At 35.0% G+C, this 6,000-nt stretch overlaps 1 protein-coding gene across 1 annotated transcript in view; it reads right to left on the reverse strand.

Annotated features, from left to right (window-relative positions):
* The window catches only part of LOC150084141 (protein singed-like), a 155,476-nt gene extending 152,995 nt beyond the window's left edge, over positions 1-2,481 (reverse strand). Inside the window, exon 1 of the mRNA XM_090375906.1 lies at positions 2,077-2,481. The gene's annotated coding sequence lies outside the window, so the exon portion shown is untranslated. The remainder of the gene's footprint in view (positions 1-2,076) is intronic.
* Between the last annotated feature and the right edge of the window lie 3,519 nt (positions 2,482-6,000).

A 6,000-nucleotide genomic window follows, 5' to 3' on the forward strand; every position in this document is an offset into this window, starting at 1 on the left:
ATAAAATATTTTGTGTACTTGTGACAAATATATAAACCCAAACAGTAGCAAATTAATAGAAAGAAATTAGTTTAGTTTTTTTTATTTTACATTAATTAAAGATGTAATCCTGACGGGAAAATATGGTATGATGGTAAATACATTTCCTCTGTTTTGAGATTGAGGATTTCACGATCCTCAATCTCCGAAAGAGGAAAGAAAGAAAGTAGTAGCCAACCAAACAATGCACAATTACAACTGAGAAGCTGAAACAGCGGCGCCTCCATTTCTCGAGGGTAATGGATATGGTACCCCCCCCCCCCCCCCAGTTCCTATGAAAGGTCTAGGTCTTGGTATGCGAGGCTTCGTGCTATTTTTTTAAAATCCCCAAGTATGAATGGCTGCTGTCATGCATGAATGGTACGCGAGCTAGGTGAAATAAGGTCATTGAAACTAAAGACGAAGGGGGAGACGGTATCCTAAGAATTTGGTTAGCGGAATAAACAACTTGGTCAGTTCCAAATCGTACAGTAAAAGCTAGTCAACACTTGAATTTTTCAATTTAAAGCTTTCATTTCTCATACATCATGATCGGATTGGCCGGTTATGACTAGATCCCTCTTTTGGTGTAGGCCCTAAATACCCTTCATTCCGAGGTCTCACTATTTTATATCAAACTTTAAAATGGTCCTTGTGTTAAATCCATTATTTTCTCTTAAAGAAATTGGAAGGCGTTTCTATAAACTTGGTTTTGAAATTATTTCCACAACACTTCTTTCACCACACAACTTACTTGCAATACGAACTTTGCATCGTTAATGATTTTCTTAACAAAAAACCACAAAATATTTTAAAGAAATCTCTTTAAAAATAGTTTGTAGACTTATTGTTGGAATAAAAATCATTGATTTATGTTTTTCGGATCTATATTTCGTGAGCACCATGCCTAATGAAAAGACAGTACTGGTTATGAAGACTAGCAAGAAAATTGTTCTCCTTTGCCAACATATCGCTGTCTCATACTTCAATACTTAACGGGAAATTTGTTTTTGGAGAAGTTCGGTTGTTTCATATCCCCTTCACTAGTTACGGAATATCGGATTCAGAGCTGGGTCTTATTTTATCTTTATTTTCATTATGCTCTTAAAAAGAAAGCTAAAGAATTTTTTTTTTTTCTGAATAATTATAAATAAAAAAAAAAAAGTCGTCTCAAGCGATGTTCAAAAGATCGTCTCTGTAGATACAAAGGGGAGGGTGGAGTGTAGCAGTTTAATTTTGCTATCGTACGAAATTTGCATAAACGTTTCGCTGCAAATCACTTCCAATGGATATTTTATACTTGAGCCACATTCATCAAAAAAAAAAAAAAAAAAAACCAATAATGTTAATATTAACACATACTTTATAAATGTGTATTAATAAATAAAATAGAACATCAGTTTCCAAAATATAATAGTCAAGATTGTGTGTTGGGGATGAGGTGTGTGATGGGGGGGGGGGGGGGTGGATGGTATTTGAGTTTGGATTCGAGGAATCCATGTTCTACATTCAGACAAATCTTAATGAGAGGTGTCACAAGCAATATCGAGGCAAAGCCAAATATGATTATTTCAAGTGCTACCTAATAAATGTTGATATAATTCAGTAGGCATTAACAGAATTGTATTAGTCTGGTAATGACGACATAAACAAAATACAAAAATTGAAGGTGCATCAATTTCAGGTCCGAATTAAAATAAATAGTCTGCCACACCCATGAGGAATAAAATCTAGCGTACACAAAGACTTCCCATTCTACAAAAATCTAGAACAGTAACTCAGAGCGGTGAAAAATAGAAGTGGTTAGTGTGGATTGGCTCTAGCCATGGTGACAAAGGGCAGATCCGTTCTGTATTTACTGCTCTGATCTTGGCCACACATGGCCGGCGGTGACATCTTACCAATGGTGACATTCTAGGTCTCGAATCGTAAGCCGCACGCCTCTTTTAAAAAAAAAAAAAAAAAAAAAAAGAGAGTTGCTATAAGGTGGAAATACAACTCCCCAACCTAAATACAGTAACATATAAAGATGAGAATATCTAAGCGAAATGAGCTTACCTCACGGTCGGTATCTTGCCTAACTATCCGCTAACAAAACCCCGTAACAAGCACCAGCCGAACCGTCAAGTAGTACAAGAAACCGACGCTCCACGCCGCTTTGCTGGACTGTCACCGATCGACTGCTAAGCACGTGATCCTTTCTGGCCAATGGCAGGGAGATGGTTGGGAAGATAGCGAAGCGTATCATCAGCAGCGGTCGATGCATACAGGCGAGGCAGACGTCTGCGATTGATCTGTAGTATAAAAGAGCGTTCGCTTCACTTTCCGACGACCCCAGCAGGGGTGTGGAATAAAGTCCTCACAAATATGTACGCCAACTATGCACACGAGAATGAAACTAGAAAGAACAATGTTATAATTAGACAGTCTACGAAAGTGCGTGACTTATACATACGCACATGGTTGTGCTACCCTTGGCAGTATTCCTTGTGTCAAGGGCGTTCAAACCGGAAAGGAGGGAGGGGGAAAGGGAGAGTGCAAAAAATTGAAAACAATCCCATTTCGAAGAATATCACGAGTGAGGAAGAGGAGTGAAGTACGCTTCATAAATCAGCAAATATAGATATATTCGGTAGTAACCTATATTATTATACTAGACAACGGAATGTGTTAATTACCTGATGAATACTTTGGGAAGGTTTCATTAATTTTTCTTCACTTATTTTATTTATTTTGGTATGGTTTTGGATACGACCAACAGCCCGGATTGGTACTTAAGTACAATACAAAAGAGGGATGTTATTATCAACCTGCACTCTCACTGTACTGATCGAGTGGCTTATTATGCACTAGGAGTTCCCCAGAGTCACCAAAGCTGTGACGTCATCACGAATAACGGGACAATTTAGTCACGGTCTGCCTCGAGAAATCCTACAGTTACTTGGGGTACCCGTGACTAAGGGTTCATCGAATTACTGAGACATAAGATTAATGACAATGATAAGTTAGTGGATAAGAACAGCACCGAGAAACAAAATAAACACGGTGATGGGAATTGCAGCAGTATGTGAGGAGAAATAAGTGTGACAATAAGGGGCCTCTGCGAGGAACTACGTTATTCAGAAATGTTACGACTTCTTGTTCAAAGTGATCTAATTATACATGATTTTAGTTTGGACACGACTTACCAAGGGTTTATGAAGGCAAATAATATCACGGGGCATCAATGTATGGTGCCTGCGAATTGTGTCTTTCAAGGTTGGTTTGTCTTTTTTACGGGATGAAAACCCGAGTATTTGAGAGGTAAAAAAACGAAAAAAAAAAGCATGCAAACCTCACCCGAAACCGACCGAGTAATTCGACCCTTACGCGAAATAAACAAAATAAATAAATAATTAATTAATTTAAAAAAAATAATAAATAAATAAATAAAGTTCTGTTTACAGATGACTGGAATACAGGCTGTTTATCACATGTAAAGACAACCATTATACCACCAGTAGTGTAAATAGGATTTTTGGTATTCATGGTCAAATATCGGAAATGTATCATTGCCTTGCATTACGTTTTATTAAATTATTATTTAATAAAATTTATAATAAGTATTATATATAATAATAATTATTATTAATAATAATTGTAATTATATTATAATATTAAAATATAACTATATTATAATATTACACAAATTAAATTTAATTATAACTGAATTATAAAATTGAATAAATCATTATTATTATTAAAATATTTTGTTTTGTCTTTAAAAATATAGCTACAATTTTTATTATCTAAATAAATTATTATATAAACTATATTATATAAATTATTATATAAAAGCTTCATAAATTAATTGAGGCTTTTATAATTAATTTACACCTGGCATGTATAAGCCTATTTTCTCATGGTGGGGAAGTTGGTGGTGTTTACTGGACAACATTAAAAAATAATAAAATAAATATGTAACGAATTGTAACATATTAATAATAAAAAATATTAAAAAATTATAAAAAATAAATATGGTTCCAGTGTTAATTTGTAAGGCGATCGTAGGACATTGATTATCCGAACGCGGATTTCCTGAAGTAGTCAAGGAACTGGTATATAGCCTTCCTGTGAACTTAATTTTCAGCAAATTAGAAGGATGGACTTTCATTTAGCAATTCCAGTTAGCCCAACCCCAAATGTTTTTAACCTCTTTTTATGAACAGTGACGTCACTGTTTCTGAAATACTGTGTAGTTGGCAAGTCGTGTTTGCAGTTTCTGTTGTGACTCTGTATATTATAATAATTTATTACTAGGAGGCTTGGCCCCCCCCCCTGCTCTCTGCGCTCGCTTCTTTTGATAAAATAAAATACTTACAGAAGCTTTCGACTCTGTGTGTGTGTGTGTGTGTGTGTGTGTGTGTGTGTGTGTGTGTGTGTGTGTGTGTGTGTGTGTGTGTGTGTCTCTTCCTCAGCTATGAATACATAAATACATTACTGTATCTATATAATATCTGTGTAGATATACCATAGACAACTCTTAAAGAAAAACTACGATCATAGTGTGAAAGGCATCATTTCATCTGTAACTCATATTGTGCTCATCCTTCACAACGAGCTATGTATTGCACTACATCGACAATAGTCTTCTCTAATAGAGAAGTCTATTGTCACTTAGTTGGGCACCACCACCCAGACGGCACCGTTTCAAAGCTAGTTGGCTTTTCATCGGTGGGTGCCTTTCACACTACGATCGTAGTTTTTTTTTTAAAGAATTGTCTATGGTGTATCTAGACCGATACTACATAGATATAGAATCTTAAAATATGCCTTGTTGCATTCAGTTTATTTAAATAAATACGTTACATATGGAAATCAAGAATATTACCGCGTGGTGATGTTAAATAAACATAGCGCGTGACCACGATTAATCTAATGTATAGAAAGATACTATTATGTAATAATTTATTTATGGCATCGAAAAGTTTGTTTTTGTTTAGAATTCTATTTTAGTGAAATCGGTACGCAGGACTAAAATTTTTGCCCTCCTGTTAGTGTCGTTTACAGTAATTCGGTGAACAAAAATGAAGAACAGGGATTTGCACTCTCATTCATTCTTTTTAAAATATTTAAAAATGTGTGTGCGTTTATATATATATATATATATATATATATATATATATATTTTTTTTTTTTTTTTTTTTTTTTAAGTGAGGCGACGTTAAGACAGGTTTCCGTTTATTGTTTTCCGTTGATTCTTTTGAAAATGTGAAGAGCCTACTGTCTTCATCAAGCCCTTATCAACGCGTTCCCCACTGGATGGATTTTCATGGAATTTTATATTTTGACCTTTTAGAAAGCTCTCTCAAGCCATCCCAAATTTCATTAAAAATCGAACTAAATAGAAATTCGGATTTATTTTATTTTTTTTCTGTGTTTTCTTTCTCTTAATATTTCGAGTTTTCTCTACATAAATGGAAGTATCTTTCGAATGTTCAAGCATTACTCGACAAGTTAAAGTCAGATTGACACCAAATTTTCAGCATGTGTTTTCACAATTAGAATTAAGCCTTCTAGGATCAATTCCGGTTCGATATCCCCCTACCGCGTCTTTCCTTTCCTGTACCTATATACTGTATTTGTTTCGGATGTTCGAGCATTACTCGAGGTGGAAAAGTTGGATCGACACCAGATTTTCAGCTCCTCTGTTTCATCCGTCCTGTTAAGACTAATTAATAGTCCACAGCTCTCCCTCACTGAAATCTATACAAGTTGGTTAATATACACAGTGCATTCCATTTGAAGCGCGTTAGCAAATATTAATAATACATGATTCGTATTATATCACATAGGCTATCCATGAGGTATAAGGATAGGCTACGTCATATGTGTGAAAAAAAAAGAAGAAAAAGTAAACTCCCAGATTTCTATTGGTCCGATTTTAATGAAAACTGGGATGGTTCGACAAGTCTCTCTACCAAAGTAAAATATAAAATTTCA

Source organism: Mastigoproctus giganteus, chromosome 6 (genome assembly GCF_048544385.1).
Source record: "Mastigoproctus giganteus isolate SK-2022 chromosome 6, ASM4854438v1, whole genome shotgun sequence".
Lineage (NCBI taxonomy): Eukaryota > Metazoa > Arthropoda > Arachnida > Uropygi > Thelyphonidae > Mastigoproctus > Mastigoproctus giganteus.